Below are 27,100 nucleotides of genomic sequence, written 5' to 3'. Positions count from 1 at the left end.
AGCCCGTTTTTTTACTTTGAATGTATCTTCATAGGAATAAGTTGTGTAGTCAAATTAATGGTGATTTAGGCTTCAGGAGGTCAACCTGAACTAAATACATGTTGAAATGTGTGCATAAGTCCTTTGGTTTAGGCGTGACACTCATTTTTGAGTTTTTAGTGCTTTAAATGCACTTTCAGGCCTAGTTGAGCACGTTTTTTGACTTTGAATGTACCTTCATAGGAATGAGTTGTGTAGTCAAATTAATGCTCATTTAGGCTTCAGGAGGTCAACCTGAACTAAATAAATGTTGAAATGTGTGCATAAGTCATTTGGTCTAGGCGTGACACTCATTATGAACCATTGATGAAATAAGTTTTATTTTTAAAAAAGCCAAAAAATGTGAAAGGGACGAAATTACAAATGTCCTGTGTGTTTCACATAGAGTACATACAGGCCAGCGATCCCGCTCCCTCTCTTTCTCTGTGACACACACGCTTCCGAGCGCGCCAGCACGCAGCAAGCACACACACAAACGCACGCACACACACTCACACAAACGTACGCACAGACGAGCACGTATCGTAAACAACACACCAACGATGATTTAGATCAAAGAAACACTCACACATGTATGGGCACACGATCACGCGCGCGCAAACACACACACAAACTCATTAGAGGCACACACATCCGCACACGCTACGCATGTAAACAACATTTGGACACTGATTGAAGATCAAAGACTAACCCACGTGGAAGACTGAAAGATGCACAGCCAATCACCTAGGCTTTGCATCTTTTCACCTCCCCCTGCTCTCACACCACGTGGGCTAGATCCACTCGGGCTGTCATTGGTGGACGTCGTCGGTGTCAGAACAAATCAAGTGCAAGCAAAAGTTAAAACCTCTGAGTAATTCGTCATTTTTATCCGAATACAGTACTTTTTTTGGGGGGTGGGGGTGCGCACAACACACACACGCACGCACCCACACAAACACACACAAACACACGCACACACTTACACACTCTCACACACGCACGCACACATACACTAGCAGGCATCGGAAACAACACTTTAGACGTTGAAATGTGTGCAGACGTCCTTTGGTTTAGGCATGACACTCAATTTTAGTTTTTATTGATTCAAATGCATTTTCAGACAGAGCAGGGCACTTACTGACTTTGAATGTATCTTCATGGGAATGAGTTGTGTGATCAAATTAATGCTCATTTAGGCTTCAGGAGGTCAACCTAAACTAAATACATGTTGAAATGTGTGCATAAGTCCTTTGATTTAGGCGTGAAACTCATTTTGAGATTTTATTGCTTTAAATGCACTTTCAGGCCTAGTTGAGCACGTTTTGTGACTTTGAATGTACCTTCATAGGAATGAGTTGTATAGACAAAATAATGCTCATTTAGGCTTCAGAATGTCAACCTGAACTAAATACATGTTGAAATGTGTGTATAAGTCCTTTGGTTTAGGCGTGACACTCATTTTCAGTTTTTATTGCTTTAAATGCACTTTCAGGCCTAGTTGAGCACGTTTTGTGACTTTGAATGTACCTTCATAGGAATGAGTTGTGTAGTCAAATTAATGCTCATTTAGGCTTCAGGAGGTCAACCTGAACTAAATACATGTTGAAATGTGTGCATAAGTCCTTTGGTTTAGGCGTGACACTCATTTTCAGTTTTTATTGCTTTAAATGCACTTTCAGTCCGAGTTGAGCCCGTTTTTTTACTTTGAATGTTCCTTCATAGGAATAAGTTGTGTAGTCAAATTAATGCTCATTTAGGCTTCTGGACATCAACCTGAACTAAATACATGTTGAAATGTGTGCATAAGTCCTTTGGTTTAGGCGTGACACTCATTTTCAGTTTTTATTGCTTTAAATGCACTTTCAGTCCGAGTTGAGCCCGTTTTTTTACTTTGAATGTATCTTCATAGGAATAAGTTGTGTAGTCAAATTAATGGTGATTTAGGCTTTAGGAGGTCAACCTGAACTAAATACATGTTGAAATGTGTGCATAAGTCCTTTGGTTTAGGCGTGACACTCATTTTGAGTTTTTATTGCTTTAAATGCACTTTCAGGCCTAGTTGAGCACGTTTTGTGACTTTGAATGTACCTTCATAGGAATGAGTTGTGTAGTCAAATAAATGCTCATTTAGGCTTCAGGAGGTCAACCTGAACTAAATACATGTTGAAATGTGTGCATAAGTCCTTTGGTTTAGGCGTGACACTCATTTTCAGTTTTTATTGCTTTAAATGCACTTTCAGTCCGAGTTGAGCCGTTTTTTTACTTTGAATGTATCTTCATAGGAATAAGTTGTGTAGTCAAATTAATGCTCATTTAGGCTTCAGAATGTCAACCTGAACTAAATACATGTTGAAATGTGTGCATAAGTCCTTTGGTTTAGGCGTGACACTCATTTTCAGTTTTTATTGCTTTAAATGCACTTTCAGGCCTAGTTGAGCACGTTTTGTGACTTTGAATGTACCTTCATAGGAATGAGTTGTGTAGTCAAATTAATGCTCATTTAGGCTTCAGGAGGTCAACCTGAACTAAATACATGTTGAAATGTGTGCATAAGTCTTTTGGTTTAGGCGTGACACTCATTTTCAGTTTTTATTGCTTTAAATGTACTTTCAGTCCGAGTTGAGCCCGTTTTTTTACTTTGAATGTATCTTCATAGGAATAAGTTGTGTAGTCAAATTAATGGTGATTTAGGCTTCAGGAGGTCAACCTGAACTAAATACATGTTGAAATGTGTGCATAAGTCCTTTGGTTTAGGCGTGACACTCATTTTTGAGTTTTTAGTGCTTTAAATGCACTTTCAGGCCTAGTTGAGGACGTTGTTTGACTTTGAATGTACCTTCATAGGAATGAGTTGTGTAGTCAAATTAATGCTCATTTAGGCTTCAGGAGGTCAACCTGAACTAAATAAATGTTGAAATGTGTGCATAAGTCATTTGGTCTAGGCGTGACACTCATTATGAACCATTGATGAAATAAGTTTTATTTTTAAAAAAGCCAAAAAATGTGAAAGGGACGAAATTACAAATGTCCTGTGTGTTTCACATAGAGTACATACAGGCCAGCGATCCCGCTCCCTCTCTTTCTCTGTGACACACACGCTTCCGAGCGCGCCAGCACGCAGCAAGCACACACACAAACGCACGCACACACACTCACACAAACGTACGCACAGACGAGCACGTATCGTAAACAACACACCAACGATGATTTAGATCAAAGAAACACTCACACATGTATGGGCACACGATCACGCGCGCGCAAACACACACACAAACTCATTAGAGGCACACACATCCGCACACGCTACGCATGTAAACAACATTTGGACACTGATTGAAGATCAAAGACTAACCCACGTGGAAGACTGAAAGATGCACAGCCAATCACCTAGGCTTTGCATCTTTTCACCTCCCCCTGCTCTCACACCACGTGGGCTAGATCCACTCGGGCTGTCATTGGTGGACGTCGTCGGTGTCAGAACAAATCAAGTGCAAGCAAAAGTTAAAACCTCTGAGTAATTCGTCATTTTTATCCGAATACAGTACTTTTTTTTGGGGGGGGGGTGCGCACAACACACACACGCACGCACCCACACAAACACACACAAACACACGCACACACTTACACACTCTCACACACGCACGCACACATACACTAGCAGGCATCGGAAACAACACTTTAGACGTTGAAATGTGTGCAGACGTCCTTTGGTTTAGGCATGACACTCAATTTTAGTTTTTATTGATTCAAATGCATTTTCAGACAGAGCAGGGCACTTACTGACTTTGAATGTATCTTCATGGGAATGAGTTGTGTGATCAAATTAATGCTCATTTAGGCTTCAGGAGGTCAACCTAAACTAAATACATGTTGAAATGTGTGCATAAGTCCTTTGATTTAGGCGTGAAACTCATTTTGAGATTTTATTGCTTTAAATGCACTTTCAGGCCTAGTTGAGCACGTTTTGTGACTTTGAATGTACCTTCATAGGAATGAGTTGTATAGACAAAATAATGCTCATTTAGGCTTCAGAATGTCAACCTGAACTAAATACATGTTGAAATGTGTGTATAAGTCCTTTGGTTTAGGCGTGACACTCATTTTCAGTTTTTATTGCTTTAAATGCACTTTCAGGCCTAGTTGAGCACGTTTTGTGACTTTGAATGTACCTTCATAGGAATGAGTTGTGTAGTCAAATTAATGCTCATTTAGGCTTCAGGAGGTCAACCTGAACTAAATACATGTTGAAATGTGTGCATAAGTCCTTTGGTTTAGGCGTGACACTCATTTTCAGTTTTTATTGCTTTAAATGCACTTTCAGTCCGAGTTGAGCCCGTTTTTTTACTTTGAATGTTCCTTCATAGGAATAAGTTGTGTAGTCAAATTAATGCTCATTTAGGCTTCTGGACATCAACCTGAACTAAATACATGTTGAAATGTGTGCATAAGTCCTTTGGTTTAGGCGTGACACTCATTTTCAGTTTTTATTGCTTTAAATGCACTTTCAGTCCGAGTTGAGCCCGTTTTTTTACTTTGAATGTATCTTCATAGGAATAAGTTGTGTAGTCAAATTAATGGTGATTTAGGCTTTAGGAGGTCAACCTGAACTAAATACATGTTGAAATGTGTGCATAAGTCCTTTGGTTTAGGCGTGACACTCATTTTGAGTTTTTATTGCTTTAAATGCACTTTCAGGCCTAGTTGAGCACGTTTTGTGACTTTGAATGTACCTTCATAGGAATGAGTTGTGTAGTCAAATAAATGCTCATTTAGGCTTCAGGAGGTCAACCTGAACTAAATACATGTTGAAATGTGTGCATAAGTCCTTTGGTTTAGGCGTGACACTCATTTTCAGTTTTTATTGCTTTAAATGCACTTTCAGTCCGAGTTGAGCCGTTTTTTTACTTTGAATGTATCTTCATAGGAATAAGTTGTGTAGTCAAATTAATGCTCATTTAGGCTTCAGAATGTCAACCTGAACTAAATACATGTTGAAATGTGTGCATAAGTCCTTTGGTTTAGGCGTGACACTCATTTTCAGTTTTTATTGCTTTAAATGCACTTTCAGGCCTAGTTGAGCACGTTTTGTGACTTTGAATGTACCTTCATAGGAATGAGTTGTGTAGTCAAATTAATGCTCATTTAGGCTTCAGGAGGTCAACCTGAACTAAATACATGTTGAAATGTGTGCATAAGTCCTTTGGTTTAGGCGTGACACTCATTTTCAGTTTTTATTGCTTTAAATGCACTTTCATTCCGAGTTGAGCCCGTTTTTTTTACTTTGAATGTATCTTCATAGGAATAAGTTGTGTAGTCAAATTAATGCTCATTTAGGCTTCAGAATGTCAACCTGAACTAAATACATGTTGAAATGTGTGCATAAGTCCTTTGGTTTAGGCGTGACACTCATTTTCAGTTTTTATTGCTTTAAATGCACTTTCAGGCCTAGTTGAGCACGTTTTGTGACTTTGAATGTACCTTCATAGGAATGAGTTGTGTAGTCAAATTAATGCTCATTTAGGCTTCAGGAGGTCAACCTGAACTAAATACATGTTGAAATGTGTGCATAAGTCCTTTGGTTTAGGCGTGACACTCATTTTCAGTTTTTATTGCTTTAAATGCACTTTCAGTCCGAGTTGAGCCCGTTTTTTTACTTTGAATGTATCTTCATAGGAATAAGTTGTGTAGTCAAATTAATGCTCATTTAGGCTTCAGGAGGTCAACCTGAACTAAATACATGTTGAAATGTGTGCATAAGTCCTGTGGTTTAGGCGTGACACTCATTTTCAGTTTGTATTGCTTTAAATGCACTTTCAGTCCGAGTTGAGCACGTTTTGTGACTTTGAATGTACCTTCATAGGAATAAGTTGTATAGACAAAATAATGCTCATTTAGGCTTCAGAATGTCAACCTGAACTAAATACATGTTGAAATGTGTGTATAAGTCCTTTGGTTTAGGCGTGACACTCATTTTCAGTTTTTATTGCTTTAAATGCACTTTCAGGCCTAGTTGAGCACGTTTTGTGACTTTGAATGTACCTTCATAGGAATGAGTTGTGTAGTCAAATAAATGCTCATTTAGGCTTCAGGAGGTCAACCTGAACTAAATACATGTTGAAATGTGTGCATAAGTCCTTTGGTTTAGGCGTGACACTCATTTTCAGTTTTTATTGCTTTAAATGCACTTTCATTCCGAGTTGAGCCCGTTTTTTTTACTTTGAATGTATCTTCATAGGAATAAGTTGTGTAGTCAAATTAATGCTCATTTAGGCTTCAGAATGTCAACCTGAACTAAATACATGTTTAAATGTGTGCATAAGTCCTGTGGTTTAGGCGTGACACTCATTTTCAGTTTTTATTGCTTTAAATGCACTTTCAGGCCTAGTTGAGCACGTTTTGTGACTTTGAATGTACCTTCATAGGAATGAGTTGTGTAGTCAAATTAATGCTCATTTAGGCTTCTGGAGGTCAACCTGAACTAAATACATGTTGAAATGTGTGCATAAGTCCTTTGGTTTAGGCGTGACACTCATTTTCAGTTTTTATTGCTTTAAATGCACTTTCAGTCCGAGTTGAGCCGTTTTTTTACTTTGAATGTATCTTCATAGGAATAAGTTGTGTAGTCAAATTAATGCTCATTTAGGCTTCAGAATGTCAACCTGAACTAAATACATGTTGAAATGTGTGCATAAGTCCTTTGGTTTAGGCGTGACACTCATTTTCAGTTTTTATTGCTTTAAATGCACTTTCAGGCCTAGTTGAGCACGTTTTGTGACTTTGAATGTACCTTCATAGGAATGAGTTGTGTAGTCAAATTAATGCTCATTTAGGCTTCAGGAGGTCAACCTGAACTAAATACATGTTGAAATGTGTGCATAAGTCCTTTGGTTTAGGCGTGACACTCATTTTCAGTTTTTATTGCTTTAAATGCACTTTCATTCCGAGTTGAGCCCGTTTTTTTTACTTTGAATGTATCTTCATAGGAATAAGTTGTGTAGTCAAATTAATGCTCATTTAGGCTTCAGAATGTCAACCTGAACTAAATACATGTTGAAATGTGTGCATAAGTCCTTTGGTTTAGGCGTGACACTCATTTTCAGTTTTTATTGCTTTAAATGCACTTTCAGGCCTAGTTGAGCACGTTTTGTGACTTTGAATGTACCTTCATAGGAATGAGTTGTGTAGTCAAATTAATGCTCATTTAGGCTTCAGGAGGTCAACCTGAACTAAATACATGTTGAAATGTGTGCATAAGTCCTTTGGTTTAGGCGTGACACTCATTTTCAGTTTTTATTGCTTTAAATGCACTTTCAGTCCGAGTTGAGCCCGTTTTTTTACTTTGAATGTATCTTCATAGGAATAAGTTGTGTAGTCAAATTAATGCTCATTTAGGCTTCAGGAGGTCAACCTGAACTAAATACATGTTGAAATGTGTGCATAAGTCCTGTGGTTTAGGCGTGACACTCATTTTCAGTTTTTATTGCTTTAAATGCACTTTCAGGCCTAGTTGAGCACGTTTTGTGACTTTGAATGTACCTTCATAGGAATGAGTTGTGTAGTCAAATTAATGCTCATTTAGGCTTCAGGAGGTCAACCTGAACTAAATACATGTTGAAATGTGTGCATAAGTCCTTTGGTTTAGGCGTGACACTCATTTTCAGTTTTTATTGCTTTAAATGCACTTTCAGTCCGAGTTGAGCCGTTTTTTTACTTTGAATGTATCTTCATAGGAATAAGTTGTGTAGTCAAATTAATGCTCATTTAGGCTTCAGAATGTCAACCTGAACTAAATACATGTTGAAATGTGTGCATAAGTCCTTTGGTTTAGGCGTGACACTCATTTTGAGTTTTTATTGCTTTAAATGCACTTTCAGGCCTAGTTGAGCACGTTTTGTGACTTTGAATGTACCTTCATAGGAATGAGTTGTGTAGTCAAATTAATGCTCATTTAGGCTTCAGGAGGTCAACCTGAACTAAATACATGTTGAAATGTGTGCATAAGTCCTTTGGTTTAGGCGTGACACTCATTTTCAGTTTTTATTGCTTTAAATGCACTTTCAGTCCGAGTTGAGCCCGTTTTTTTACTTTGAATGTTCCTTCATAGGAATACGTTGTGTAGTCAAATTAATGCTCATTTAGGCTTCAGGAGGTCAACCTGAACTAAATACATGTTGAAATGTGTGCATAAGTCCTTTGGTTTAGGCGTGACACTCATTTTCAGTTTTTATTGCTTTAAATGCACTTTCAGTCGGAGTTGAGCCCGTTTTTTTACTTTGAATGTATCTTCATAGGAATAAGTTGTGTAGTCAAATTAATGCTCATTTAGGCTTCAGGAGGTCAACCTGAACTAAATACATGTTGAAATGTGTGCATAAGTCCTGTGGTTTAGGCGTGACACTCATTTTCAGTTTTTATTGCTTTAAATGCACTTTCAGGCCTAGTTGAGCACGTTTTGTGACTTTGAATGTACCTTCATAGGAATGAGTTGTGTAGTCAAATTAATGCTCATTTAGGCTTCAGGAGGTCAACCAGAACTAAATACATGTTGAAATGTGTGCATAAGTCTTTTGGTTTAGGCGTGACACTCATTTTCAGTTTTTATTGCTTTAAATGCACTTTCAGTCCGAGTTGAGCCGTTTTTTTACTTTGAATGTATCTTCATAGGAATAAGTTGTGTAGTCAAATTAATGCTCATTTAGGCTTCAGAATGTCAACCTGAACTAAATACATGTTGAAATGTGTGCATAAGTCCTTTGGTTTAGGCGTGACACTCATTTTGAGTTTTTATTGCTTTAAATGCACTTTCAGGCCTAGTTGAGCACGTTTTGTGACTTTGAATGTACCTTCATAGGAATGAGTTGTGTAGTCAAATTAATGCTCATTTAGGCTTCAGGAGGTCAACCTGAACTAAATACATGTTGAAATGTGTGCATAAGTCCTTTGGTTTAGGCGTGACACTCATTTTCAGTTTTTATTGCTTTAAATGCACTTTCAGTCCGAGTTGAGCCCGTTTTTTTACTTTGAATGTTCCTTCATAGGAATACGTTGTGTAGTCAAATTAATGCTCATTTAGGCTTCAGGAGGTCAACCTGAACTAAATACATGTTGAAATGTGTGCATAAGTCCTTTGGTTTAGGCGTGACACTCATTTTCAGTTTTTATTGCTTTAAATGCACTTTCAGTCGGAGTTGAGCCCGTTTTTTTACTTTGAATGTATCTTCATAGGAATAAGTTGTGTAGTCAAATTAATGGTGATTTAGGCTTCAGGAGGTCAACCTGAACTAAATACATGTTGAAATGTGTGCATTAGTCCTTTGGTTTAGGCGTGACACTCATTTTCAGTTTTTATTGCTTTAAATGCACTTTCAGGCCTAGTTGAGCACGTTTTGTGACTTTGAATGTACCTTCATAGGAATGAGTTGTGTAGTCAAATTAATGCTCATTTAGGCTTCAGGAGGTCAACCTGAACTAAATACATGTTGAAATGTGTGCATAAGTCCTTTGGTTTAGGCGTGACACTCATTTTCAGTTTTTATTGCTTTAAATGTACTTTCAGTCCGAGTTGAGCCCGTTTTTTTACTTTGAATGTATCTTCATAGGAATAAGTTGTGTAGTCAAATTAATGGTGATTTAGGCTTCAGGAGGTCAACCTGAACTAAATACATGTTGAAATGTGTGCATAAGTCCTTTGGTTTAGGCGTGACACTCATTTTTGAGTTTTTAGTGCTTTAAATGCACTTTCAGGCCTAGTTGAGCACGTTTTTTGACTTTGAATGTACCTTCATAGGAATGAGTTGTGTAGTCAAATTAATGCTCATTTAGGCTTCAGGAGGTCAACCTGAACTAAATAAATGTTGAAATGTGTGCATAAGTCATTTGGTCTAGGCGTGACACTCATTATGAACCATTGATGAAATAAGTTTTATTTTTAAAAAAGCCAAAAAATGTGAAAGGGACGAAATTACAAATGTCCTGTGTGTTTCACATAGAGTACATACAGGCCAGCGATCCCGCTCCCTCTCTTTCTCTGTGACACACACGCTTCCGAGCGCGCCAGCACGCAGCAAGCACACACACAAACGCACGCACACACACTCACACAAACGTACGCACAGACGAGCACGTATCGTAAACAACACACCAACGATGATTTAGATCAAAGAAACACTCACACATGTATGGGCACACGATCACGCGCGCGCAAACACACACACAAACTCATGAGAGGCACACACATCCGCACACGCTACGCATGTAAACAACATTTGGACACTGATTGAAGATCAAAGACTAACCCACGTGGAAGACTGAAAGATGCACAGCCAATCACCTAGGCTTTGCATCTTTTCACCTCCCCCTGCTCTCACACCACGTGGGCTAGATCCACTCGGGCTGTCATTGGTGGACGTCGTCGGTGTCAGAACAAATCAAGTGCAAGCAAAAGTTAAAACCTCTGAGTAATTCGTCATTTTTATCCGAATACAGTACTTTTTTTGGGGGGGGGGGGGTGCGCACAACACACACACGCACGCACCCACACAAACACACACAAACACACGCACACACTTACACACTCTCACACACGCACGCACACATACACTAGCAGGCATCGGAAAAAACACTTTAGACGTTGAAATGTGTGCAGACGTCCTTTGGTTTAGGCATGACACTCAATTTTAGTTTTTATTGATTCAAATGCATTTTCAGACAGAGCAGGGCACTTACTGACTTTGAATGTATCTTCATGGGAATGAGTTGTGTGATCAAATTAATGCTCATTTAGGCTTCAGGAGGTCAACCTAAACTAAATACATGTTGAAATGTGTGCATAAGTCCTTTGGTTTAGGCGTGACACTCATTTTCAATTTTTATTGCTTTAAATGCACTTTCAGTCCGAGTTGAGCACGTTTTGTGACTTTGAATGTACCTTCATAGGAATGAGTTGTATAGACAAAATAATGCTCATTTAGGCTTCAGAATGTCAACCTGAACTAAATACATGTTGAAATGTGTGTATAAGTCCTTTGGTTTAGGCGTGACACTCATTTTCAGTTTTTATTGCTTTAAATGCACTTTCAGGCCTAGTTGAGCACGTTTTGTGACTTTGAATGTACCTTCATAGGAATGAGTTGTGTAGTCAAATAAATGCTCATTTAGGCTTCAGGAGGTCAACCTGAACTAAATACATGTTGAAATGTGTGCATAAGTCCTTTGGTTTAGGCGTGACACTCATTTTCAGTTTTTATTGCTTTAAATGCACTTTCATTCCGAGTTGAGCCCGTTTTTTTTACTTTGAATGTATCTTCATAGGAATAAGTTGTGTAGTCAAATTAATGCTCATTTAGGCTTCAGAATGTCAACCTGAACTAAATACATGTTGAAATGTGTGCATAAGTCCTTTGGTTTAGGCGTGACACTCATTTTCAGTTTTTATTGCTTTAAATGCACTTTCAGGCCTAGTTGAGCACGTTTTGTGACTTTGAATGTACCTTCATAGGAATGAGTTGTGTAGTCAAATTAATGCTCATTTAGGCTTCAGGAGGTCAACCTGAACTAAATACATGTTGAAATGTGTGCATAAGTCCTTTGGTTTAGGCGTGACACTCATTTTCAGTTTTTATTGCTTTAAATGCACTTTCAGTCCGAGTTGAGCCCGTTTTTTTACTTTGAATGTATCTTCATAGGAATAAGTTGTGTAGTCAAATTAATGCTCATTTAGGCTTCAGGAGGTCAACCTGAACTAAATACATGTTGAAATGTGTGCATAAGTCCTGTGGTTTAGGCGTGACACTCATTTTCAGTTTTTATTGCTTTAAATGCACTTTCAGGCCTAGTTGAGCAGGTTTTGTGACTTTGAATGTACCTTCATAGGAATGAGTTGTGTAGTCAAATTAATGCTCATTTAGGCTTCAGGAGGTCAACCTGAACTAAATACATGTTGAAATGTGTGCATAAGTCCTTTGGTTTAGGCGTGACACTCATTTTCAGTTTTTATTGCTTTAAATGCACTTTTTGTCCGAGTTGAGCCGTTTTTTTACTTTGAATGTATCTTCATAGGAATAAGTTGTGTAGTCAAATTAATGCTCATTTAGGCTTCAGAATGTCAACCTGAACTAAATACATGTTGAAATGTGTGCATAAGTCCTTTGGTTTAGGCGTGACACTCATTTTCAGTTTTTATTGCTTTAAATGCACTTTCAGGCCTAGTTGAGCACGTTTTGTGACTTTGAATGTACCTTCATAGGAATGAGTTGTGTAGTCAAATTAATGCTCATTTAGGCTTCAGGAGGTCAACCTGAACTAAATACATGTTGAAATGTGTGCATAAGTCCTTTGGTTTAGGCGTGACACTCATTTTCAGTTTTTATTGCTTTAAATGCACTTTCATTCCGAGTTGAGCCCGTTTTTTTTACTTTGAATGTATCTTCATAGGAATAAGTTGTGTAGTCAAATTAATGCTCATTTAGGCTTCAGGAGGTCAACCTGAACTAAATACATGTTGAAATGTGTGCATAAGTCCTTTGGTTTAGGCGTGACACTCATTTTCAGTTTTTATTGCTTTAAATGCACTTTCAGTCCGAGTTGAGCCCGTTTTTTTACTTTGAATGTTCCTTCATAGGAATACGTTGTGTAGTCAAATTAATGCTCATTTAGGCTTCAGGAGGTCAACCTGAACTAAATACATGTTGAAATGTGTGCATAAGTCCTTTGGTTTAGGCGTGACACTCATTTTCAGTTTTTATTGCTTTAAATGCACTTTCAGTCGGAGTTGAGCCCGTTTTTTTACTTTGAATGTATCTTCATAGGAATGAGTTGTGTAGTCAAATTAATGCTCATTTAGGCTTCAGGAGGTCAACCTGAACTAAATACATGTTGAAATGTGTGCATAAGTCCTTTGGTTTAGGCGTGACACTCATTTTCAGTTTTTATTGCTTTAAATGTACTTTCAGTCCGAGTTGAGCCCGTTTTTTTACTTTGAATGTATCTTCATAGGAATAAGTTGTGTAGTCAAATTAATGGTGATTTAGGCTTCAGGAGGTCAACCTGAACTAAATACATGTTGAAATGTGTGCATAAGTCCTTTGGTTTAGGCGTGACACTCATTTTTGAGTTTTTAGTGCTTTAAATGCACTTTCAGGCCTAGTTGAGCACGTTTTTTGACTTTGAATGTACCTTCATAGGAATGAGTTGTGTAGTCAAATTAATGCTCATTTAGGCTTCAGGAGGTCAACCTGAACTAAATAAATGTTGAAATGTGTGCATAAGTCATTTGGTCTAGGCGTGACACTCATTATGAACCATTGATGAAATAAGTTTTATTTTTAAAAAAGCCAAAAAATGTGAAAGGGACGAAATTACAAATGTCCTGTGTGTTTCACATAGAGTACATACAGGCCAGCGATCCCGCTCCCTCTCTTTCTCTGTGACACACACGCTTCCGAGCGCGCCAGCACGCAGCAAGCACACACACAAACGCACGCACACACACTCACACAAACGTACGCACAGACGAGCACGTATCGTAAACAACACACCAACGATGATTTAGATCAAAGAAACACTCACACATGTATGGGCACACGATCACGCGCGCGCAAACACACACACAAACTCATGAGAGGCACACACATCCGCACACGCTACGCATGTAAACAACATTTGGACACTGATTGAAGATCAAAGACTAACCCACGTGGAAGACTGAAAGATGCACAGCCAATCACCTAGGCTTTGCATCTTTTCACCTCCCCCTGCTCTCACACCACGTGGGCTAGATCCACTCGGGCTGTCATTGGTGGACGTCGTCGGTGTCAGAACAAATCAAGTGCAAGCAAAAGTTAAAACCTCTGAGTAATTCGTCATTTTTATCCGAATACAGTACTTTTTTTGGGGGGGGGGGTGCGCACAACACACACACGCACGCACCCACACAAACACACACAAACACACGCACACACTTACACACTCTCACACACGCACGCACACATACACTAGCAGGCATCGGAAACAACACTTTAGACGTTGAAATGTGTGCAGACGTCCTTTGGTTTAGGCATGACACTCAATTTTAGTTTTTATTGATTCAAATGCATTTTCAGACAGAGCAGGGCACTTACTGACTTTGAATGTATCTTCATGGGAATGAGTTGTGTGATCAAATTAATGCTCATTTAGGCTTCAGGAGGTCAACCTAAACTAAATACATGTTGAAATGTGTGCATAAGTCCTTTGGTTTAGGCGTGACACTCATTTTCAATTTTTATTGCTTTAAATGCACTTTCAGTCCGAGTTGAGCACGTTTTGTGACTTTGAATGTACCTTCATAGGAATGAGTTGTATAGACAAAATAATGCTCATTTAGGCTTCAGAATGTCAACCTGAACTAAATACATGTTGAAATGTGTGTATAAGTCCTTTGGTTTAGGCGTGACACTCATTTTCAGTTTTTATTGCTTTAAATGCACTTTCAGGCCTAGTTGAGCACGTTTTGTGACTTTGAATGTACCTTCATAGGAATGAGTTGTGTAGTCAAATAAATGCTCATTTAGGCTTCAGGAGGTCAACCTGAACTAAATACATGTTGAAATGTGTGCATAAGTCCTTTGGTTTAGGCGTGACACTCATTTTCAGTTTTTATTGCTTTAAATGCACTTTCATTCCGAGTTGAGCCCGTTTTTTTTACTTTGAATGTATCTTCATAGGAATAAGTTGTGTAGTCAAATTAATGCTCATTTAGGCTTCAGAATGTCAACCTGAACTAAATACATGTTGAAATGTGTGCATAAGTCCTTTGGTTTAGGCGTGACACTCATTTTCAGTTTTTATTGCTTTAAATGCACTTTCAGGCCTAGTTGAGCACGTTTTGTGACTTTGAATGTACCTTCATAGGAATGAGTTGTGTAGTCAAATTAATGCTCATTTAGGCTTCAGGAGGTCAACCTGAACTAAATACATGTTGAAATGTGTGCATAAGTCCTTTGGTTTAGGCGTGACACTCATTTTCAGTTTTTATTGCTTTAAATGCACTTTCAGTCCGAGTTGAGCCCGTTTTTTTACTTTGAATGTATCTTCATAGGAATAAGTTGTGTAGTCAAATTAATGCTCATTTAGGCTTCAGGAGGTCAACCTGAACTAAATACATGTTGAAATGTGTGCATAAGTCCTGTGGTTTAGGCGTGACACTCATTTTCAGTTTTTATTGCTTTAAATGCACTTTCAGGCCTAGTTGAGCAGGTTTTGTGACTTTGAATGTACCTTCATAGGAATGAGTTGTGTAGTCAAATTAATGCTCATTTAGGCTTCAGGAGGTCAACCTGAACTAAATACATGTTGAAATGTGTGCATAAGTCCTTTGGTTTAGGCGTGACACTCATTTTCAGTTTTTATTGCTTTAAATGCACTTTTTGTCCGAGTTGAGCCGTTTTTTTACTTTGAATGTATCTTCATAGGAATAAGTTGTGTAGTCAAATTAATGCTCATTTAGGCTTCAGAATGTCAACCTGAACTAAATACATGTTGAAATGTGTGCATAAGTCCTTTGGTTTAGGCGTGACACTCATTTTCAGTTTTTATTGCTTTAAATGCACTTTCAGGCCTAGTTGAGCACGTTTTGTGACTTTGAATGTACCTTCATAGGAATGAGTTGTGTAGTCAAATTAATGCTCATTTAGGCTTCAGGAGGTCAACCTGAACTAAATACATGTTGAAATGTGTGCATAAGTCCTTTGGTTTAGGCGTGACACTCATTTTCAGTTTTTATTGCTTTAAATGCACTTTCATTCCGAGTTGAGCCCGTTTTTTTTACTTTGAATGTATCTTCATAGGAATAAGTTGTGTAGTCAAATTAATGCTCATTTAGGCTTCAGAATGTCAACCTGAACTAAATACATGTTGAAATGTGTGCATAAGTCCTTTGGTTTAGGCGTGACACTCATTTTCAGTTTTTATTGCTTTAAATGCACTTTCAGGCCTAGTTGAGCACGTTTTGTGACTTTGAATGTACCTTCATAGGAATGAGTTGTGTAGTCAAATTAATGCTCATTTAGGCTTCAGGAGGTCAACCTGAACTAAATACATGTTGAAATGTGTGCATAAGTCCTTTGGTTTAGGCGTGACACTCATTTTCAGTTTTTATTGCTTTAAATGCACTTTCAGTCCGAGTTGAGCCCGTTTTTTTACTTTGAATGTATCTTCATAGGAATAAGTTGTGTAGTCAAATTAATGCTCATTTAGGCTTCAGGAGGTCAACCTGAACTAAATACATGTTGAAATGTGTGCATAAGTCCTGTGGTTTAGGCGTGACACTCATTTTCAATTTTTATTGCTTTAAATGCACTTTCAGTCCGAGTTGAGCACGTTTTGTGACTTTGAATGTACCTTCATAGGAATGAGTTGTATAGACAAAATAATGCTCATTTAGGCTTCAGAATGTCAACCTGAACTAAATACATGTTGAAATGTGTGTATAAGTCCTTTGGTTTAGGCGTGACACTCATTTTCAGTTTTTATTGCTTTAAATGCACTTTCAGGCCTAGTTGAGCACGTTTTGTGACTTTGAATGTACCTTCATAGGAATGAGTTGTGTAGTCAAATAAATGCTCATTTAGGCTTCAGGAGGTCAACCTGAACTAAATACATGTTGAAATGTGTGCATAAGTCCTTTGGTTTAGGCGTGACACTCATTTTCAGTTTTTATTGCTTTAAATGCACTTTCATTCCGAGTTGAGCCCGTTTTTTTTACTTTGAATGTATCTTCATAGGAATAAGTTGTGTAGTCAAATTAATGCTCATTTAGGCTTCAGAATGTCAACCTGAACTAAATACATGTTGAAATGTGTGCATAAGTCCTTTGGTTTAGGCGTGACACTCATTTTCAGTTTTTATTGCTTTAAATGCACTTTCAGGCCTAGTTGAGCACGTTTTGTGACTTTGAATGTACCTTCATAGGAATGAGTTGTGTAGTCAAATTAATGCTCATTTAGGCTTCAGGAGGTCAACCTGAACTAAATACATGTTGAAATGTGTGCATAAGTCCTTTGGTTTAGGCGTGACACTCATTTTCAGTTTTTATTGCTTTAAATGCACTTTCAGTCCGAGTTGAGCCCGTTTTTTTACTTTGAATGTATCTTCATAGGAATAAGTTGTGTAGTCAAATTAATGCTCATTTAGGCTTCAGGAGGTCAACCTGAACTAAATACATGTTGAAATGTGTGCATAAGTCCTGTGGTTTAGGCGTGACACTCATTTTCAGTTTTTATTGCTTTAAATGCACTTTCAGGCCTAGTTGAGCAGGTTTTGTGACTTTGAATGTACCTTCATAGGAATGAGTTGTGTAGTCAAATTAATGCTCATTTAGGCTTCAGGAGGTCAACCTGAACTAAATACATGTTGAAATGTGTGCATAAGTCCTTTGGTTTAGGCGTGACACTCATTTTCAGTTTTTATTGCTTTAAATGCACTTTTTGTCCGAGTTGAGCCGTTTTTTTACTTTGAATGTATCTTCATAGGAATAAGTTGTGTAGTCAAATTAATGCTCATTTAGGCTTCAGAATGTCAACCTGAACTAAATACATGTTGAAATGTGTGCATAAGTCCTTTGGTTTAGGCGTGACACTCATTTTCAGTTTTTATTGCTTTAAATGCACTTTCAGGCCTAGTTGAGCACGTTTTGTGACTTTGAATGTACCTTCATAGGAATGAGTTGTGTAGTCAAATTAATGCTCATTTAGGCTTCAGGAGGTCAACCTGAACTAAATACATGTTGAAATGTGTGCATAAGTCCTTTGGTTTAGGCGTGACACTCATTTTCAGTTTTTATTGCTTTAAATGCACTTTCATTCCGAGTTGAGCCCGTTTTTTTTACTTTGAATGTATCTTCATAGGAATAAGTTGTGTAGTCAAATTAATGCTCATTTAGGCTTCAGAATGTCAACCTGAACTAAATACATGTTGAAATGTGTGCATAAGTCCTTTGGTTTAGGCGTGACACTCATTTTCAGTTTTTATTGCTTTAAATGCACTTTCAGGCCTAGTTGAGCACGTTTTGTGACTTTGAATGTACCTTCATAGGAATGAGTTGTGTAGTCAAATTAATGCTCATTTAGGCTTCAGGAGGTCAACCTGAACTAAATACATGTTGAAATGTGTGCATAAGTCCTTTGGTTTAGGCGTGACACTCATTTTCAGTTTTTATTGCTTTAAATGCACTTTCAGTCCGAGTTGAGCCCGTTTTTTTACTTTGAATGTATCTTCATAGGAATAAGTTGTGTAGTCAAATTAATGCTCATTTAGGCTTCAGGAGGTCAACCTGAACTAAATACATGTTGAAATGTGTGCATAAGTCCTGTGGTTTAGGCGTGACACTCATTTTCAGTTTTTATTGCTTTAAATGCACTTTCAGGCCTAGTTGAGCACGTTTTGTGACTTTGAATGTACCTTCATAGGAATGAGTTGTGTAGTCAAATTAATGCTCATTTAGGCTTCAGGAGGTCAACCTGAACTAAATACATGTTGAAATGTGTGCATAAGTCCTTTGGTTTAGGCGTGACACTCATTTTCAGTTTTTATTGCTTTAAATGCACTTTCAGTCCGAGTTGAGCCGTTTTTTTACTTTGAATGTATCTTCATAGGAATAAGTTGTGTAGTCAAATTAATGCTCATTTAGGCTTCAGAATGTCAACCTGAACTAAATACATGTTGAAATGTGTGCATAAGTCCTTTGGTTTAGGCGTGACACTCATTTTCAGTTTTTATTGCTTTAAATGCACTTTCAGGCCTAGTTGAGCACGTTTTGTGACTTTGAATGTACCTTCATAGGAATGAGTTGTGTAGTCAAATTAATGCTCATTTAGGCTTCAGGAGGTCAACCTGAACTAAATACATGTTGAAATGTGTGCATAAGTCCTTTGGTTTAGGCGTGACACTCATTTTCAGTTTTTATTGCTTTAAATGCACTTTCAGTCCGAGTTGAGCCCGTTTTTTTACTTTGAATGTACCTTCATAGGAATAAGTTGTGTAGTCAAATTAATGCTCATTTAGGCTTCAGAATGTCAACCTGAACTAAATACATGTTGAAATGTGTGCATAAGTCCTTTGGTTTAGGCGTGACGCTCATTTTCAGTTTTTATTGCTTTAAATGCACTTTCAGGCCTAGTTGAGCACGTTTTGTGACTTTGAATGTACCTTCATAGGAATGAGTTGTGTCGTCAAATAAATGCTCATTTAGGCTTCAGGAGGTCAACCTGAACTAAATACATGTTGAAATGTGTGCATAAGTCCTTTGGTTTAGGCGTGACACTCATTTTCAGTTTTTATTGCTTTAAATGCACTTTCATTCCGAGTTGAGCCCGTTTTTTTTACTTTGAATGTATCTTCATAGGAATAAGTTGTGTAGTCAAATTAATGCTCATTTAGGCTTCAGAATGTCAACCTGAACTAAATACATGTTGAAATGTGTGCATAAGTCCTTTGGTTTAGGCGTGACACTCATTTTCAGTTTTTATTGCTTTAAATGCACTTTCAGGCCTAGTTGAGCACGTTTTGTGACTTTGAATGTACCTTCATAGGAATGAGTTGTGTAGTCAAATTAATGCTCATTTAGGCTTCAGGAGGTCAACCTGAACTAAATACATGTTGAAATGTGTGCATAAGTCCTTTGGTTTAGGCGTGACACTCATTTTCAGTTTTTATTGCTTTAAATGCACTTTCAGTCCGAGTTGAGCCCGTTTTTTTACTTTGAATGTATCTTCATAGGAATAAGTTGTGTAGTCAAATTAATGCTCATTTAGGCTTCAGGAGGTCAACCTGAACTAAATACATGTTGAAATGTGTGCATAAGTCCTGTGGTTTAGGCGTGACACTCATTTTCAGTTTTTATTGCTTTAAATGCACTTTCAGGCCTAGTTGAGCACGTTTTGTGACTTTGAATGTACCTTCATAGGAATGAGTTGTGTAGTCAAATTAATGCTCATTTAGGCTTCAGGAGGTCAACCTGAACTAAATACATGTTGAAATGTGTGCATAAGTCCTTTGGTTTAGGCGTGACACTCATTTTCAGTTTTTATTGCTTTAAATGCACTTTCAGTCCGAGTTGAGCCGTTTTTTTACTTTGAATGTATCTTCATAGGAATAAGTTGTGTAGTCAAATTAATGCTCATTTAGGCTTCAGAATGTCAACCTGAACTAAATACATGTTGAAATGTGTGCATAAGTCCTTTGGTTTAGGCGTGACACTCATTTTCAGTTTTTATTGCTTTAAATGCACTTTCAGGCCTAGTTGAGCACGTTTTGTGACTTTGAATGTACCTTCATAGGAATGAGTTGTGTAGTCAAATTAATGCTCATTTAGGCTTCAGGAGGTCAACCTGAACTAAATACATGTTGAAATGTGTGCATAAGTCCTTTGGTTTAGGCGTGACACTCATTTTCAGTTTTTATTGCTTTAAATGCACTTTCAGTCCGAGTTGAGCCCGTTTTTTTACTTTGAATGTACCTTCATAGGAATAAGTTGTGTAGTCAAATTAATGCTCATTTAGGCTTCAGAATGTCAACCTGAACTAAATACATGTTGAAATGTGTGCATAAGTCCTTTGGTTTAGGCGTGACACTCATTTTCAGTTTTTATTGCTTTAAATGCACTTTCAGGCCTAGTTGAGCACGTTTTGTGACTTTGAATGTACCTTCATAGGAATGAGTTGTGTAGTCAAATTAATGCTCATTTAGGCTTCAGGACGTCAACCTGAACTAAATACATGTTGAAATGTGTGCATAAGGCCTTTGGTTTAGGCGCGACACTCATTTTGAGTTTTTATTGCTTTAAATGCATTTTCAGGCCGAGTAGAGCACGTTTTTTTACTTTGAATGTATCTTCATAGGAATAAGTTGTGTAGTCAAATTAATGCTTATTTAGGCTTCAGGAGGTGAACCTCAACTAAATACATGTTGAAATGTGTGCATAAGTCCTTTTAGGCGTGACACTCATTTTGAGTTTTTATTGCTTTAAATGCACTTTCAGGCCTAGTTGAGCACGTTTTGTGACTTTGAATGTACCTTCATAGGAATGAGTTGTGTAGTCAAATTAATGCTCATTTAGGCTTCAGAATGTCAACCTGAACTAAATACATGTTGAAATGTGTGCATAAGTCCTTTGGTTTAGGCGTGACACTCATTTTGAGTTTTTATTGCTTTAAATGCACTTTCAGGCCTAGTTGAGCACGTTTTGTGACTTTGAATGTACCTTCATAGGAATGAGTTGTGTAGTCAAATTAATGCTCATTTAGGCTTCAGGAGGTCAACCTGAACTAAATACATGTTGAAATGTGTGCATAAGTCCTTTGGTTTAGGCGTGACACTCATTTTCAGTTTTTATTGCTTTAAATGCACTTTCAGTCCGAGTTGAGCCCGTTTTTTTACTTTGAATGTTCCTTCATAGGAATACGTTGTGTAGTCAAATTAATGCTCATTTAGGCTTCAGGAGGTCAACCTGAACTAAATACATGTTGAAATGTGTGCATAAGTCCTTTGGTTTAGGCGTGACACTCATTTTCAGTTTTTATTGCTTTAAATGCACTTTCAGTCGGAGTTGAGCCCGTTTTTTTACTTTGAATGTATCTTCATAGGAATAAGTTGTGTAGTCAAATTAATGGTGATTTAGGCTTCAGGAGGTCAACCTGAACTAAATACATGTTGAAATGTGTGCATTAGTCCTTTGGTTTAGGCGTGACACTCATTTTCAGTTTTTATTGCTTTAAATGCACTTTCAGGCCTAGTTGAGCACGTTTTGTGACTTTGAATGTACCTTCATAGGAATGAGTTGTGTAGTCAAATTAATGCTCATTTAGGCTTCAGGAGGTCAACCTGAACTAAATACATGTTGAAATGTGTGCATAAGTCCTTTGGTTTAGGCGTGACACTCATTTTCAGTTTTTATTGCTTTAAATGTACTTTCAGTCCGAGTTGAGCCCGTTTTTTTACTTTGAATGTATCTTCATAGGAATAAGTTGTGTAGTCAAATTAATGGTGATTTAGGCTTCAGGAGGTCAACCTGAACTAAATACATGTTGAAATGTGTGCATAAGTCCTTTGGTTTAGGCGTGACACTCATTTTTGAGTTTTTAGTGCTTTAAATGCACTTTCAGGCCTAGTTGAGCACGTTTTTTGACTTTGAATGTACCTTCATAGGAATGAGTTGTGTAGTCAAATTAATGCTCATTTAGGCTTCAGGAGGTCAACCTGAACTAAATAAATGTTGAAATGTGTGCATAAGTCATTTGGTCTAGGCGTGACACTCATTATGAACCATTGATGAAATAAGTTTTATTTTTAAAAAAGCCAAAAAATGTGAAAGGGACGAAATTACAAATGTCCTGTGTGTTTCACATAGAGTACATACAGGCCAGCGATCCCGCTCCCTCTCTTTCTCTGTGACACACACGCTTCCGAGCGCGCCAGCACGCAGCAAGCACACACACAAACGCACGCACACACACTCACACAAACGTACGCACAGACGAGCACGTATCGTAAACAACACACCAACGATGATTTAGATCAAAGAAACACTCACACATGTATGGGCACACGATCACGCGCGCGCAAACACACACACAAACTCATTAGAGGCACACACATCCGCACACGCTACGCATGTAAACAACATTTGGACACTGATTGAAGATCAAAGACTAACCCACGTGGAAGACTGAAAGATGCACAGCCAATCACCTAGGCTTTGCATCTTTTCACCTCCCCCTGCTCTCACACCACGTGGGCTAGATCCACTCGGGCTGTCATTGGTGGACGTCGTCGGTGTCAGAACAAATCAAGTGCAAGCAAAAGTTAAAACCTCTGAGTAATTCGTCATTTTTATCCGAATACAGTACTTTTTTTGGGGGGTGGGGGTGCGCACAACACACACACGCACGCACCCACACAAACACACACAAACACACGCACACACTTACACACTCTCACACACGCACGCACACATACACTAGCAGGCATCGGAAACAACACTTTAGACGTTGAAATGTGTGCAGACGTCCTTTGGTTTAGGCATGACACTCAATTTTAGTTTTTATTGATTCAAATGCATTTTCAGACAGAGCAGGGCACTTACTGACTTTGAATGTATCTTCATGGGAATGAGTTGTGTGATCAAATTAATGCTCATTTAGGCTTCAGGAGGTCAACCTAAACTAAATACATGTTGAAATGTGTGCATAAGTCCTTTGATTTAGGCGTGAAAATCATTTTGAGATTTTATTGCTTTAAATGCACTTTCAGGCCTAGTTGAGCACGTTTTGTGACTTTGAATGTACCTTCATAAGAATGAGTTGTATAGACAAAATAATGCTCATTTAGGCTTCAGAATGTCAACCTGAACTAAATACATGTTGAAATGTGTGTATAAGTCCTTTGGTTTAGGCGTGACACTCATTTTCAGTTTTTATTGCTTTAAATGCACTTTCAGGCCTAGTTGAGCACGTTTTGTGACTTTGAATGTACCTTCATAGGAATGAGTTGTGTAGTCAAATAAATGCTCATTTAGGCTTCAGGAGGTCAACCTGAACTAAATACATGTTGAAATGTGTGCATAAGTCCTTTGGTTTAGGCGTGACACTCATTTTCAGTTTTTATTGCTTTAAATGCACTTTCAGTCCGAGTTGAGCCCGTTTTTTTACTTTGAATGTACCTTCATAGGAATAAGTTGTGTAGTCAAATTAATGCTCATTTAGGCTTCAGAATGTCAACCTGAACTAAATACATGTTGAAATGTGTGCATAAGTCCTTTGGTTTAGGCGTGACACTCATTTTCAGTTTTTATTGCTTTAAATGCACTTTCAGGCCTAGTTGAGCACGTTTTGTGACTTTGAATGTACCTTCATAGGAATGAGTTGTGTAGTCAAATTAATGCTCATTTAGGCTTCAGGAGGTCAACCTGAACTAAATACATGTTGAAATGTGTGCATAAGTCCTTTGGTTTAGGCGTGACACTCATTTTGAGTTTTTATTGCTTTAAATGCACTTTCAGGCCTAGTTGAGCACGTTTTGTGACTTTGAATGTACCTTCATAGGAATGAGTTGTGTAGTCAAATTAATGCTCATTTAGGCTTCAGGAGGTCAACCTGAACTAAATACATGTTGAAATGTGTGCATAAGTCCTTTGGTTTAGGCGTGACACTCATTTTCAGTTTTTATTGCTTTAAATGCACTTTCAGGCCTAGTTGAGCCCGTTTTTTTACTTTGAATGTTCCTTCATAGGAATGAGTTGTGTAGTCAAATTAATGCTCATTTAGGCTTCAGGAGGTCAACCTGAACTAAATACATGTTGAAATGTGTGCATAAGTCCTTTGGTTTAGGCGTGACACTCATTTTCAGTTTTTATTGCTTTAAATGCACTTTCAGTCCGAGTTGAGCCGTTTTTTTACTTTGAATGTATCTTCATAGGAATAAGTTGTGTAGTCAAATTAATGCTCATTTAGGCTTCAGAATGTCAACCTGAACTAAATACATGTTGAAATGTGTGCATAAGTCCTTTGGTTTAGGCGTGACACTCATTTTCAGTTTTTATTGCTTTAAATGCACTTTCAGTCCGAGTTGAGCCCGTTTTTTTACTTTGAATGTATCTTCATAGGAATAAGTTGTGTAGTCAAATTAATGCTCATTTAGGCTTCAGGAGGTCAACCTGAACTAAATACATGTTGAAATGTGTGCATAAGTCCTTTGGTTTAGGCGTGACACTCATTTTCAGTTTTTATTGCTTTAAATGTACTTTCAGTCCGAGTTGAGCCCGTTTTTTTACTTTGAATGTATCTTCATAGGAATAAGTTGTGTAGTCAAATTAATGGTGATTTAGGCTTCAGGAGGTCAACCTGAACTAAATACATGTTGAAATGTGTGCATAAGTCCTTTGGTTTAGGCGTGACACTCATTTTTGAGTTTTTAGTGCTTTAAATGCACTTTCAGGCCTAGTTGAGCACGTTTTTTGACTTTGAATGTACCTTCATAGGAATGAGTTGTGTAGTCAAATTAATGCTCATTTAGGCTTCAGGAGGTCAACCTGAACTAAATAAATGTTGAAATGTGTGCATAAGTCATTTGGTCTAGGCGTGACACTCATTATGAACCATTGATGAAATAAGTTTTATTTTTAAAAAAGCCAAAAAATGTGAAAGGGACGAAATTACAAATGTCCTGTGTGTTTCACATAGAGTACATACAGGCCAGCGATCCCGCTCCCTCTCTTTCTCTGTGACACACACGCTTCCGAGCGCGCCAGCACGCAGCAAGCACACACACAAACGCACGCACACACACTCACACAAACGTACGCACAGACGAGCACGTATCGTAAACAACACACCAACGATGATTTAGATCAAAGAAACACTCACACATGTATGGGCACACGATCACGCGCGCGCAAACACACACACAAACTCATTAGAGGCACACACATCCGCACACGCTACGCATGTAAACAACATTTGGACACTGATTGAAGATCAAAGACTAACCCACGTGGAAGACTGAAAGATGCACAGCCAATCACCTAGGCTTTGCTTCTTTTCACCTCCCCCTGCTCTCACACCACGTGGGCTAGATCCACTCGGGCTGTCATTGGTGGACGTCGTCGGTGTCAGAACAAATCAAGTGCAAGCAAAAGTTAAAACCTCTGAGTAATTCGTCATTTTTATCCGAATACAGTACTTTTTTTGGGGGGTGGGGGTGCGCACAACACACACACGCACGCACCCACACAAACACACACAAACACACGCACACACTTACACACTCTCACACACGCACGCACACATACACTAGCAGGCATCGGAAACAACACTTTAGACGTTGAAATGTGTGCAGACGTCCTTTGGTTTAGGCATGACACTCAATTTTAGTTTTTATTGATTCAAATGCATTTTCAGACAGAGCAGGGCACTTACTGACTTTGAATGTATCTTCATGGGAATGAGTTGTGTGATCAAATTAATGCTCATTTAGGCTTCAGGAGGTCAACCTAAACTAAATACATGTTGAAATGTGTGCATAAGTCCTTTGATTTAGGCGTGAAAATCATTTTGAGATTTTATTGCTTTAAATGCACTTTCAGGCCTAGTTGAGCACGTTTTGTGACTTTGAATGTACCTTCATAAGAATGAGTTGTATAGACAAAATAATGCTCATTTAGGCTTCAGAATGTCAACCTGAACTAAATACATGTTGAAATGTGTGTATAAGTCCTTTGGTTTAGGCGTGACACTCATTTTCAGTTTTTATTGCTTTAAATGCACTTTCAGGCCTAGTTGAGCACGTTTTGTGACTTTGAATGTACCTTCATAGGAATGAGTTGTGTAGTCAAATAAATGCTCATTTAGGCTTCAGGAGGTCAACCTGAACTAAATACATGTTGAAATGTGTGCATAAGTCCTTTGGTTTAGGCGTGACACTCATTTTCAGTTTTTATTGCTTTAAATGCACTTTCAGTCCGAGTTGAGCCCGTTTTTTTACTTTGAATGTACCTTCATAGGAATAAGTTGTGTAGTCAAATTAATGCTCATTTAGGCTTCAGAATGTCAACCTGAACTAAATACATGTTGAAATGTGTGCATAAGTCCTTTGGTTTAGGCGTGACACTCATTTTCAGTTTTTATTGCTTTAAATGCACTTTCAGGCCTAGTTGAGCACGTTTTGTGACTTTGAATGTACCTTCATAGGAATGAGTTGTGTAGTCAAATTAATGCTCATTTAGGCTTCAGGAGGTCAACCTGAACTAAATACATGTTGAAATGTGTGCATAAGTCCTTTGGTTTAGGCGTGACACTCATTTTGAGTTTTTATTGCTTTAAATGCACTTTCAGGCCTAGTTGAGCACGTTTTGTGACTTTGAATGTACCTTCATAGGAATGAGTTGTGTAGTCAAATTAATGCTCATTTAGGCTTCAGGAGGTCAACCTGAACTAAATACATGTTGAAATGTGTGCATAAGTCCTTTGGTTTAGGCGTGACACTCATTTTCAGTTTTTATTGCTTTAAATGCACTTTCAGGCCTAGTTGAGCCCGTTTTTTTACTTTGAAT

Source organism: Hippocampus zosterae, chromosome 3, assembly GCF_025434085.1.
Source record: "Hippocampus zosterae strain Florida chromosome 3, ASM2543408v3, whole genome shotgun sequence".
NCBI classification, from domain to species: Eukaryota; Metazoa; Chordata; class Actinopteri; order Syngnathiformes; family Syngnathidae; genus Hippocampus; species Hippocampus zosterae.
Note: the sequence above shows the minus strand (reverse complement) of the source record.